The 14,118-nt window shown below is 38.9% G+C and overlaps 1 long non-coding RNA gene across 2 annotated transcripts in view; it reads left to right on the top strand.

The window, feature by feature from the left end:
- The window catches only part of LOC122685264, a 93,189-nt gene that overhangs the window by 29,591 nt on the left and 49,480 nt on the right, over positions 1–14,118 (top strand). Inside the window, exon 5 of one of the 2 annotated variants that reach the window (XR_006338316.1) lies at positions 593–920. The exons of the other annotated variant lie outside the window; for it this stretch is intronic. This is a non-coding gene — a long non-coding RNA (uncharacterized LOC122685264). Of the gene's footprint in view, positions 1–592; positions 921–14,118 lie in introns of those variants that run through there. 2 annotated transcript variants of the gene reach the window in all.

The following is a 14,118-nucleotide window of genomic DNA, read 5'->3' as shown; positions in this document are numbered from 1 at the left end:
TTTAAGAGAATTGGAAAGGAAGGAATTTTATGAGAATCTATGTGTGGAAGTATAAAGAAGTGACTACATTAACTACATTGGGAGGAATTCCAATTTTCCCTTCTTCTGATTTTATTACCATCCAACAAGTTCCTCAACTCATTTTAACGTATCAGCGTGTTTAATGTGGTAGAAGCTAGTGATGCAAAGTGGCAGGGGAAGGATAGATTGAGAAATGGGCAGAAGGGATTATAGGTCTATGGTTGCCCTTCTGTACCTTTTAAGAGATTATCCAGGTCCTTAAAAGTGTACATCTTTGATCTTTGATAGCTTAGGGCTGTTTTGCAACTCCAGAGGGGTAGGAAACTGATAATTTATAGGAAACTACAGGTAATGCAGATAAATCTTTTCCAGAGCAATGCATATGAAATTGTCCCTGAGAGATGTGTTATTAATTTAAAGATTCACATTAATCTATAACAGGAGTTTCCGAAGTATGATTCAGAGTCCCCTCAGAGTCCCCGAGACCTTTTCTGGAGTCCTAAAAGGTCAAAGTTATTTTCATTATAATACTAAAATACATCTGCCTTTTCCACTTTTATTCTTTCACAAGTTTACAGTGGAGATTTCCAGAAGCTACATGACATATGATACCACTACAGATGAATGCAGAAGATATGAGAATCCAGATGTCTTCTGTTAAGCCAGACATTAAAGGGATTTGCAAAAATGTGAAACAACGCTACTTTTCTCACTAATTTGACTGTGTTTTGGAAAGCATGACAAATTTTTACAAATATATTACTTGTGATTTAAAATACTACCTCTCACCTCAAAATTGAATAGCTGTCACATTTCTTCTTGCATCTCAGAATTTCAACTTTTAATATTTAGTTTTAGTAAATTTGTAATTTATTTTGCTATGTGGTATGAGTTAGGGACTTTTCCCTCAAGTAGTTGGCTAGCTTTTTTATTAAATAAAATTTTCTTAATTAATCATTTGATATGGTACCTCTGTCATATATTAAATTTTAATATATACATGATTGTTTCTTGATCTTCTGATTATTACATTATTTCTTTCTATTCTAGTATGCTATAGAATTTTTAAATTATTAAAATGTATTGTATACATGAATATATATTTTCTATTGGTTCTGTTTCTCTGATGTTGGTGGCTTAGTCACTCAGTTGTGACGCCATGGAGTGTAACCCACCGGGCCTCTTTGTCCATGGTATTTCCCAGGTAAGAACACTAGAGTGGGTTGCCATTTCCTTTTCCAGGGGATCTTCCCAACCTAGGAATCCAACCCAGGTCTTCTCTAGAGAACGCTAATACAACTACCTTAAATATTAGGTTGGTGAAAAAGTAATTGTGATTTCAGACCTTGAATTTTAAATCATTTTAATTAGGCTCAAATACATCTTTATCAATCAAAATAGGAACCATTACAATCAATACATTTTTGCCTATGAGAAATGTTCGTTTATTCCTGTAGAGTAAAAATCTGTGCTTTAGGATTCAATGAATTCTTGGAAAACATTTTCTCCCTCCTGCTGGTTGTGGAAGCATTTTTCCGACATAAAGTTGTCAAGATGCTTAAAGAAGTGGCAGTCATTTGGTGAGATGTCAGGTGAATATGGTGGATGAGGTAAAACTTTGTAGCCCAATTCCTTCAACTTTTGAAGCATTAGTAGTGAGACGTGGGGTCAGGAATTGTTGTGGAGAAGAATTGGGCTCTTTCTGTTGACCAATGCTGGCTTCAGGCATTGTAGTTTTTGGTGCATCTCATTGATTTGCTGAGCACATTTCTCAGATGTAATGGTTTTGCCAGGATTCATAAAGCTGTAGTGGATCTGATGGGCAGCAGACCACCAAACAGTGACCATGACTTTTTTTTGGTGCAAGTTTGACTTTGGGAAATGCTTTTGAGCTTCTTCTCAGCCCAGCCACTCAGCTGGTCATCACTGGTTGTTGTAGAGATGCAACTTTTCATCACACGTGACAATACAATCGATAAATGGTTCCTTGTTGCATAGAATAAAAGACGACACTTCAAAATGATGTCGTTTTTCATTTGCTGTCAACTCACAAGGCACCCACTTATCGAGCTTTTTCACCTTTCCAATTTGCTCCAAATGCCAGGTAACAATAGAATGGTCGACATTGAGTTATTCTGCAACTTCTCTGGTAGATGTAAGAGGAACAGCTTTGATGATCCTCTCAATTGGTCATTGTCAACTTCTGATGGCCAGCCACTGTTCTCCTCATCATCAAGGTTTTTATCTCCTTTGCAAAACTTCTTGAACCACCACTGCACTGTATGTTCATTAGCAGTTCTTGGGCTAAATGTGTTGTTGATGTTGTGAGTTGTCTCCACTGCTTTACTACCCATTTTGAACTCGAATAAGAGAATCGCTTGAATGTGCTTTTTTGTCTAACATCATTTGCCTAGTCTAAAATAAATATAAAATAAACAGCAAGTGATAAGTTATTAGCAAAATAACATAAAAAGAGAAAAGTACATTAAAATGATGTAAAACATAACCACAGATCTGGAAAAGGTCAGTGTTTATTCCAATCCCAAAGAAGGCAATGCCAAAGAAAGTTCAAATTACCACACAATTGAGCTCATTTCATGTGCTGGTAAGGTTATACTCAAAATCCTTCAAGTTACACTTCAACAGTATGTGAACCAAGAATTTCTAGACACACAAGCTGGGTTGAGAAAAAGCAGAGGAACCAGAGATCAAACTGCCAACATTCACAGGATAATAGAGAAACCAAGGGAATTTCAGAAAACATCTACTTCTGCTTCATTGACTATGCTAAAGCTTTTTACTGTATAAATCACAACAAACTGGAAAATTCTTGAAGAGATGGGAATGCCAGACCACCTTTCCTGTCTCCTGAGAAAACTATATGCAGGACAAGAAGCAACAGTTAGAACCGAACATGGAACAATGGACTGGTTCAAAATTGGGAAAAGAGTATGATAAATCTGTATATTGTCACCCTGCTTATTTAACTTATATGCAGAATGCTGCTGCTGCTACTAAGTTGATTCAGTTGTGTCCAACTCTGTGCGACCTCATAGACAGCAGCCCACCCGACTCCCCCGTCCCTGGGATTCTCCAGGCAAGGACACTAGAGTGGGTTGCCATTTCCTTCTCCAATGCATGAAAGTGAAAAGTGAAAGTGAATTCGCTCAGTCGTGTCCGACTCTTAGCGACCCCATGGACTACAGCCTACCAGGCTCCTCAGTCCATGGGATTTTCCAGGCAAGAGTACTTGAGTAGGGTGCCATTGCCCTCTCCTATATGCAGAATAAATCATGCAAAATGCCAGACTGGATGAATCACAAGCTGGAATAAAGATTACTGGGAGAAATATCAACATCTTCAGATATGCTGATGATACCACTCTAATGGCAGAAAGTGATGAGGAACTAAAAAGCCTCCTGGTGAGGGTAAAAGAAGATAGTGAAAAAAAACTTGCTTTTAAAACTCAACATTCAAAAAGTGAAGATAATGGCATCTGATCTCATCACTTCATGGCAAATAGAAGGGATAAAAGTAGAAGCCGTGACAGATCTTCTTTTTGGGACCCTAAAATCACTGCAGATGGTGACTGCAGCCAGGAAATTAAAAGACGCTTGCTTCTTGGAAGGAAAAACCTAGACAGCATATTAAAAAACAGAGATATCACTTTGCCAACAGAAGTCCATATAGTCAAAACTATAGTTTTTCCAGTAGTAGTGTATGGATGTGAGAATTGAGCCATAAAGAAGGCTGAGCACCAGAGAACTAATGCTTTTGAGTTGTGGTGCTGGAGAAGACACTAGAGAGTCCCTTGTGCAGCAAGGTCAAACCAGTCCATCCTAAAGGAAATCAACCCTGAATATTCATTTGAAGGACTGATGCTGAAGCTGAAGCTTCAATACTTTGGCCACCTGATGTGAAAGGCTGACTCAATGGAAAAGACCCTGATGCTGGGAAAGATTGAAGGCAAAAGGAGAAGGGGGTGGCAGAGGATGATATGGTTGGATAGCATCACCAAATCAGGGGACATGAGTCTGAGCAAACTCCAAGAGATAGTGAAGGGCAGGAAAGGCTGGCATGCTGCAGCCCACAGCGTCACAGAGTTAGACATGACTTAGTGACTGAACAACAACAAAAAATAACATAATCACATTTATTTAAGAATGTATTCCAATATCAAATTGCAAGTTTCAACAAGCCAAAACTGCAACTAGCTTGCACCAACCTATAAAAAATTAAGAAAAGCAGCAATAGCAAGAGCCTATTTGCATTTTAGGAGCATATTTGAATAGCTACTTCATTGATCCCAGCCTTCAAATTTTTATGTCTTCTAATTATATGTATTAAATATTTCCTAAATGTTTCTTATAAGCAGTTTTTAATTGTTTTCTTTCAGTTTAATTTATTTAATATGAACCTACATGTACAATGGCTACATGGTTCTTCACATGAATATTTCTTTTCTTTACTCAGTTCTTCAGGCTTTCTATATTAACTGCCTTGGCATAGCTAACTTATTCCACATTTCTCTGACTTTGAAATTCCAAGAGGGGTTTCCTGTGCTCTCTTGGCCTTTCCCACTTTCTTTCTTTTCTTTCTCTCCCCAGAATCTTCTGGGCAGGAATATCCAACAACTATGAAGACATCTGATATTTCCAGAGAGAGGATTTTCTTGTAGGGAAAAAAAAACTTTTTGGAAACAGGAAATCATTTTTAGTTGACCACATTAAGAGTTCCAAAACTAAAAGCTTTGGAAATTTTTATTTTATTGCTTTTTGGTGTTAGCATAATGCAGTCTTTCATACTTAGTCTGGATGTCTTAGTTGGAATTATTTTTTAGAAAATGATACATAAAAATGTTCTGCAGAATGTAGCCTGATGTGGGTGCCAACAGTTCTACTTATCTATCGATCATCTTCTGTGAAATAAGTAATGCATATGAAACAATAGAGCTATATATTCCAAACAAATCTAGAATTATAAGCAGTGATGTGTAATGTAACACGAAGAATATCCTTTTCTTTTGGTTTATTTTTATTAGTTGGAGGCTAATTACTTTATAATATTGTAGTGGGTTTTGTCATACATTGACATGAATCAGCCATGATTTTACATGTATTCCCCATCCTGATCCCCCCTCCCACCTCCCTCTCTACCCGCTCCCTCTGGGTCTTCCCAGTGCACCAGGCCCAAGCACTTGTCTCATGCATCCCACCTGGGCTGGTGATCTGTTTCACTATAGATAATATACATGTTTCGATGCTCTTCCCTTGAAACATCCCACCCTCACCTTCTCCCACAGAGTTCAAAAGTCTGTTCTGTACATCTGTGTCTCTTTTTCTGTTTTGCATATAGGGTTATCATTACCATCTTTCTAAATTCCATATATATGCGTTAGTATACTGTATTGGTCTTTATCTTTCTGGCTTACTTCACTCTGTATAATGGGCTCCAGTTTCATCCATCTCATTAGAACTGATTCAAATGAATTCTTTTTAATGGCTGAGTAATATTCCATGGTGTATATATACCACAGCTTCCTTATCCATCCGTCTGCTGATGGGCATCTAGGTTGCTTCCATGTCCTGGCTATTATAAACAGTGCTGCAATGAACACTGGGGTGCACGTATCTCTTTCAGATCTGGTTTCCTCAGTGTGTATGCCCAGAAGTGAGATTGCTGGGTCATATGGCAGTTCTATTTCCAGTTTTTTAAGAAATCTCCACACTGTTCTCCATAGCGGCTGTACTAGTTTGCATTTTGTTATTCCATGAAGAATTGTTCTAACATATAATTTATTTGAATTTATGTGCTTGCTCTTGAATGCGCACATTATTTTTTTATAAACTATTTAAATTTTAGAAGATGACAAGGAATATGACAACACAATTAATGTGCTAATTTTGTTTATATGGAAACAACTGACAATAGCACTACTTTGACCTAAGTAACTCAGGTTTAAGCCATAGAATCTACATGAAACCCATTGAGACGTATTTGAGTCAAATGGATTTCACACCTTCCTTTTCCATCTTGCCTCTCTCTACTCAAAATGTAAATTGTCAAGTAACAGAGAAACATTATTGAATTACCTCTTTTACAGTTTTTTATTTTTGGTTGCATTGGGTAGGAATCATGAAGAAGAGTCTCATGAAGAAGAGACATGAGAACCTGTGTTTCAGTCATGAAGAAGACTGAAACACAGGTTAAGTGCTCATCATTTCTGAAAAGCCATTAGTTCATTTTGCATATCTTGGGAAACTAAAGGAAAGCCAAAGGTAGCTCAGCATTTCTTTTCTGCATATGCCATGCACCCTCTGGTGACCTGAGTTTGGACCTGGCTTATCTTTTTGAAATATTATTGTTGCCCCCATTATCTTGTAAAATCCTGACATCCCCTATTACAGTAATTTCTCTCTTAGCCTGGCATTTTAAGTTTTAAAGAAAAAAACAAATTCAAAGATAAAAAGGCCAGAATTTCCACTAAGCTTACCAAAAGGAAGAGTAGAGGATGAGATACTAGAGAAAAGGGAAAATTTTACTTTTCAGTTTATATATCCTTTAAAACTTTCATTTTAATATTTTTAAATTGCATTTTACTACATGCAATTATCACTTTTCTAATAAAATTGCAAGAAAGAAACCCTGAGAAATCTGCTGCTTTATTGGATGATTAATATAAGGATGAACAGAAACCAGGTGCAGGTACTGTGGCTACTTGTGTCCCAGCAGTTCAGTGATGCAGCAGATTTAAGGCTGCATCTCATTTGTGAAGACCTACCTTCTCTTTGTTCAGGGTTTCTCTGGTAGCTCAGTAGTAAAGAACGCACCTACCAATGCAGGAGGTGTGTTCCCTGGCTTGGTAAGATCCCTTGGGGAAAGAAATGGCAAAGCACTCCAGTTTTCTTGCCTGGGAAATCCCATGGACAGAGGGGACTGGCAGGCTAAATTCCATGAGGTTGCAAGGAGTCTGATAGGACTTAGAGACTAAACAACAACTACAAGGAGAGAGTGAATGACTTACACTGAAACACTGAGGATGAGCATCCTGGCATTATTACGAGTGAGAAGAGCAACTCTAAGAGAATGTAGAGTCCAGGGCAGTGTAATCTGAAAAGAATCTGATGCACAGGTCAACTTCCTGATGCTACTCGGGGGAGTGCTGAACACGATTGTCTAGAGAACTTTGCAGAGCAAGTGCCTCTTCTTACCCCGCTGTGTGTTCCTGTCGTAGCAATCCCATCTGGAGTATTCACTACTGAATCTGCAATGTTTACAACATTTCAGGTTCTTGATGAATGTTAAAGAAGGTAACACATGTACTAAATCGCCCTATAGGCATAATCACACTAGCGTTCTAGCCTCTAAGGGACTCAGTGCCAAACTAAAGATTTTAGAGGGCATTAGATGTAGCATTAGATATATGGAGGTTTGTCCCAGGTAACAGCTGTCACAGGAGTGGCTGCCTGGAGAGAAACTACCAGTAACAGAACAATCGCAGAGAGCAGAGGGAAGCAGGAGAAGCAGTCGAGAGCCACCTTGAGATGCACATTTTGCTAACTGGAATTGCCATGGAAAGCACCAGTCCAAAAAATGCCACACCCAGGTCTCTTCTAGGCCACAAAAGCTCTAAGTGGAAGATTCAGAATTGAAGGAACAAGAGTCAAAGGTTAAGAAAGTAGGGGTGGCTAATGATTTGTCATTTAATTTAGTAATATCTGGCACGTGCATTTTTGTGGATTCACTTTAGGCTTAACACATTTGCTAAGCCTCTTAAAGCTCTGAGCCTTAGTTTTAAACATCCATAACTTCATTGTCAGATCTTTAGGGTTTTGGGGAAAGAAACAACTCACATGAGCTCAACCTATATAAGCCTGGGTTATACCAGAATCAATGCTTCCACCAATGAAGATTTTTTAAGTGTTTTCACGCTAAGTTGCTTCAGTCGTTTCAGACTCTTTGTGACCTTGTAGCCTGCTAGGCTCCTCTGTCCATGGGATTATCCAGACAAGAATACTGGAGTGGGTTGTCATGCCCTCCTCGAGGGGATCTTCCTGACCCAGGGACTGAACTCAAATCTCTTACATCTCCTGCATTGGCAGCCAGAACCCATACCACTAGTGCCACCTGGGAAGCCCTTTTAAACATCTACTAATGTTCAACACAAATAGCTGTGAAAAGAAGAGAAGTGAAAAGAGAAGGAGAAAAGGAAAGATATACCCATCTGAATGCAGAATTCCAAAGAACAGCAAGGAGAGATAAGAAAGCCTTCCTCAGTGATCAGTGCAAAGAAATAGAGGAAAAGAATAGAATGGGAAAGACTAGAGATCTCTTCAAGAAAATTAGAGATACCAAGGGAACATTTCATGCAAAGATGAGCACAATAAAGGACAGAAATGGTATGGACCTGACAGAAGCAGAAGATATTAAGAAGAGGTGGCAAGAATACACATAAGAACTGTACAAAAAAGATCTTCATGACCCAGATAATCATGATGGTGTGATCACTCACCTAGAGCCAGACATCCTAGAATGTGAAGTCAAGTGGGCCTTAGAAAGCATCACTACAAACAAAGGTAGTGGAAGTTATGGAATCCCAGTTGAGCTATTCTGAATCCTAAAAGATGATGCTGTAAAAGTGCTGCACTCAATATGCCAGCAAATTTGGAAAACTCAGCAGTGGCCACAGGACTGGAAAGGGTCAGTTTTCATTCCAATCCCAAAGAAATCAAATGCCAAAGATTACTCAAACTACTGCACTCATCTCACATGCTAGTAAAGTAATGCTCAAAATTCTCCAGGCCAGGCTTCAACAATACGTAAACCATGAACTTCCAAATGTTCAAGCTGGTTTTAAAAAAGGCAGAGGAACCAGAGATCAAATTGCCAACATCTGTTGGATTATTGAAAAAGCAAGAGAGTTCCAGAAAAACATCTATTTCTGCTTTATTGACTATGCCAAAGCCTTTGACTGTGTGGATCACAATAAACTGTGGAAAATTCTTCAAGAGATGGAAATTCCAGACCACCTGACCTGCCTCTTGAGAAACCTGTATGCAGATCAGGAAGCAACAGTTAGAATTGGACATGGAGCAACAGACTGGTTCTAAATACAAAAAGGAGTACACTAAGGCTATGTATTGTCACCCTGCTTATGTAACTTATATGCAGAGTACATAGTGAGAAGCGCTGGGCTGGATGAAGCACAAACTGGAATCAAGACTGCCAGGAGAAATATCAATAACCTCAGATATGCAGATGACACCACCCTTATGGCAGAAAGTAAAGAAGAACTAAAGAGCCTCTTGATGAAAGTGAAAGAAGAGAGTGAAAAAATTGGCTTAAAGCACAACATTCCAAAAATTAAGATTATAGCATCTGGTCCCATCACTTCATGGCAAATAGATGGGGAAACGGTGGAAACAGTGGCTGACTTTGTTTTTCTGGGCTCCAAAATCACTGCAGATGGTGATTGCAGCCATGAAATTAAAAGATGCTTACTCCTTGGAAGGAAAGTTATGACCAACCTAGACAGCATATTAAAAAGCAGAGACATTACTTTGCCAACAAAGGTCCGCCTAGTCAAGCCTATGGTTTTTCCAGTGGTCATGTACGGATGTGAGAGACTATAAAGAAAGCTGAGCGCTGAAGAATTGATGCTTTTGAACTGTGGTGTTGGAGAAGACTCTTGAGAATCCCTTGGACTGCAAGAAGATCCAACCAGTCCATCCTAAAGGAGATCAGCCCTGGGTGTTCATTGGAAGGACTGATGCTGAAGCTGAAACTCCAGTACTTTGGCCACCTGACGCGAAGAGCTGACTCATTTGAAAAGACCGTGATGCTGGGAAAGATTGAGGGCGGGAGAAGAAGGGGACGATAGAGGATAAGATAGTTTGATGGCATCACTGACTCAATGGGCATGAGTTTGGGTAAACTCCAGGAGTTGGTGATGGACAGGGAGGTCTGGCATGCTGCAGTTCATGGAGTCGCAAAGAGTCAGACACGACTGAGTGACTGAACTGAATGTTCAATAGGTTGCACTGGACTAATTATAAAAGGGAATGTCTAACTATGGTTCAGAGTGTCCCATTTTATAATTTTTTTTGCTCCCCGTGGGGAGGCTCACCTGGCAGGGAACTCTACTTGTCTTCATTTTTTTCCCAGCTCGCTACCTCAGGCTGTGTACCTCTGTTAGAAAAGACCCATCTATGTAAGGATTGTTTTAATTGTATTACAGTGAAATTCATGCCAGGAATAGCCGGATTTCACAGGCTCCTACAGCAGGTGCTGTGAGTGGATTTCCTGCTGAAGGGCCAGATTCCCCTGAAAGAAGGTTACCAAGTACAAGAAAAGGAAGTGTTGCCAGCTATTAATAGAATGACAATCCTTGCACACAGGTGTTGCCAGGCAAAGTCATGTTTATCCGAGACCATTGCTAACCAAAGGGCTTGGACTGCCTACTGAAAATTACAGCCTCAGAGTTTCCCTGGACTGTGCCAGAAGCATCTTTCCCAAGATCACTGCTTTCAGTGCACTAATTTAAACCTTTTCCATCCTTTATCCTTAGTTACTCTTTTTCACTGAAATACAACACCTTAACATGTAAAAATGCATCTAGGAAATTGTGAGTGGCTGGTCCATTGGAAATACATTCGCAGAATCAATTGAAGAAAATAAAATTAATTTCTAAAATAAATTTATTATCAAATCTTACACAACAAAGACTGATTTCTCCCAAGAGAATTAGATACCAATGTCAAACTCTGTGTGCTGAAATTTCTTGCTACTAACAGTAACATGGTATCTTTTTTCAGCCATTGACTGTGACATGATCCTGTTTTTTTTTTTTTAATATTTACTTATTTGGCTGAGTTGGATTATAGTTGCAGCATAAGGAATATTTATTGTGTTATGAGGATCTTCTATTGCAGCACACAGCACTCTGGGCTTAGTTGCTCTGGAGCATGTGGATCTTAGTTCCTGGACCAGGGATTAAAGCCACGTACTCTGCATTACAAGGTGGATTCTTAACCACTGAACTACCAGGGAAGTCTCCTGTTTTGTTTTTTAATGAAAATTCTGGAAGAGACAAAACATTATAATTAAAAAGGAAAAAAAGTCCATGATTTTAGATAACTATATTGTTATCTAAATAACAATTTATCTATTTTCTATGTTTGTACCTTGTGTCTTCTTAGCAGTTATTTGTTAATATTTATGGAGCATGTATTAGCCATGATATCTCTACACTATCTACATATAACTTTATTTTATCCTCACCCCAATCCTACAAATTAGATACTCTATTTCACAAACGAGGAAACCAAAGTTCAGAGAAGTTCAGGAAAAACTCCATACCACACAGTAAAGAAAAGATTGAGATTCAAACCCGGATCTGATTCCAACCATCGTTTGTTAGCCTTTACTGTTTACTGCCAATACTGCAAGGGAGGTCACAAACACAGACATGCTTGAAGACGGATCATCCATGAGGGTAACCACCACTTTTTTTAAGCAGGGGAAAAAAACTGTTACATTCCCTGAAATTTGTTAATCTATGCATTTATGGTGAAATTTAACAAGGCCGGAGACCACTGAGACCAAGATGTCCTCCTAAAATAAATGTCGCCTTTCAGAATCAGAGACATTTGGCAATCCTCACCAAGCCACATGTGCTCATTTGTTGCATATGTAGCTGCAAACAGATGTGCAGACATTGCAGAGCACAGAGAAGCCTGTGTTGGAGATTGTTTTGTCCCAAACTTGACATTTAAATTCTTTGGGGAAATATTAAGTCATTGAAGTTATACACAGTTCTAAGAAGAACACAAGAGGTTTTAATATTTTTTTAAACTAATGGACTATAATCGAGAAACACAAGGCAGTCCAAATGTATTTAATATAAAGTGGACTAGTGTCACTGAATTCAGATTTCCCTGATCACAGGAGTAGTGATACATAGTTTAGCTTGGGCTTAGGCTTTAGGCAGCATATGTTGAAGATCTCATCTGTACCAACAGTTGTTCTTTGCCTCAGTTTCTCCAAAAAGTTTGCCTAATGATACTTCAGAGCTCTCTTGTGAACAGGAGTAAATGAACCATGAAATGTCTGGAACTGTGCCTGCTCAGAGTTTGCATTTAAGAAGCATTAGCAATTCAACATTGGAATAGTCAACAGAATCCATAACTTGAGAATATATTCTTTTCTAATTTAGTGGATTTTGTACAGTGTTCCCTTTTCATATTGCAGTACATGATTGAAAATTCAAGAAAAACTTAAAACATACTTAATTCCAAACCATTGTTCCTAGACTTTGATCTTGCTGTCCTTTATGGCACGCTTGCTTAGTCTTCATGATTTCATTACACATTAAGGGCTCTCTCGTGCTTTTTCTTGTTTTACATCAATTGCCAAGTCACATAACGTACTAATCCTATGCTTTTATTATGTTTATTAGCCTTGTGTCTCTATGATCTCTCAGTATGAAGTCATTTTTTTCTCTATCATTTTAATAATTTATCCAAACTCCAAATCACAACTTTAAAACTATAAAGCTGAAATGATCAAGTACAGAAAAAAGAAAGCTATTAAGCCAAATGAGCATTAGCAAATCAGAAAAGACAGTTCTAAATTCCAGACCTGCCCAATTAGTCAGTAAGATCCTGTGTGAATCACTTGTGATTCCCTCATCTAGCTTCTCCATCATGTAAAATAACATCTGTCAGGCCTCCCTCCAAGGGTATTGTGAAATAAAATATTATATGTGGAAGTCCCTTGTAAATTGTATAATCTGAGGGTTTGGAAGCTTGTTTATTTAAAACTTCACAATGAGAGATAAGTGAAAGTTCTCTATAAGCAGTGTAGCACATATGTTACACATGACTTTGCATGAGAGCTTATTTATTTAATCCTTCACGATGGAGGCACTGTGGTGTGATTTGGTGTTTTATAACATTGCGCAGGATTTCCATGAAAGACAGTCTATAACACTAAGTAGAATCTGATAAAGGCCTCATATGCAGTCTTGGAAGTTATGTACTGTAGGTGTCTAGGGAAGAAAATGAGAACCGGAAACTGACTGGGCTCTTCAGGGAACCATATATAAAGAGGTGGGTTTTTGACTCCAGCATGGGATGTTGGTAGGTTGAAATAAACAGAGGACCGAAGTTGGGGTTCCAGATGGAGGAACAACTTGAGTGAACATACACAGAAGCAGAAGAGCGCAGCACAGAGGCTGAACAATGGGCTGACAGTGGTGCAGAGGAGCCTTCCGGTAGGAAGCAGTGGGCGAGGAGACTGGCAAGGCTGAGCTGGCCTAAATGGAATGCCAGAGGAATGATGCACTTTGTTAGCCCGGCGCATTTAAAGGGAAAGCCAATGAAAGGGTTCTGAACAGGAGAACGATGTGGCAAAAACTGTGAAGTCTAGCTTCAGACTAACCAGTTTCTAGTCCAAACTGACCTATTAGCCAATGTTTCCTTAGGCAATACTTACTGGACAAGCATGGTGAAATGGAAAAAGTGTGATGCTGGGAGTCAAGGCGGGCCTGAGGAATGAGGCCTCTTTTCTGGACCTACCTTCGGCCAGCATGGCCAGCAAAGCCATCTTATAGCCTGGCTCTTTCCCGTTGCTTCTGGAACAGCTTTGCCACATCTTTATTTCATTGAACTATCAGCATTCCTCTAGGTTAAGAGCACAGAAACAGGTTAAAAGATATTTTCTCCTGAAAGTCTTCATAAAGGTTCCAAACTGTCCTGTCTGCTATTAATTCTTTTTCCATTCCTTTATTGCCCAATCTTCTTTAGTTCGTCACATTGCCTCTGAGCATGGAGTGTGTTTCTACATCACAATTAGAAACATATGATTGCATTTAAATGACCATTTCCTGTCCAGGTTCATCATTAAAATGCCCTTTGTTGCTAACAAATTCCAACTCATATTAAAGCTATTTTAACATCAGATATAGTCTTAATACTTAAAATTATCCTCAGTCAACCTTGTGTTCAGTTCAGTTCAGTTCAGTCACTCAGTTGTATCCAACTCTTTGCAACCCCATGGTCTGCAGCACGCCAGGCCTCCCTGTCCATCACTTTTTGT

This window comes from Cervus elaphus, chromosome 28, assembly GCF_910594005.1.
Source record: "Cervus elaphus chromosome 28, mCerEla1.1, whole genome shotgun sequence".
Lineage (NCBI taxonomy): Eukaryota > Metazoa > Chordata > Mammalia > Artiodactyla > Cervidae > Cervus > Cervus elaphus.
Note: the sequence above shows the minus strand (reverse complement) of the source record. Positions and strands in the feature narration are given on the sequence as shown.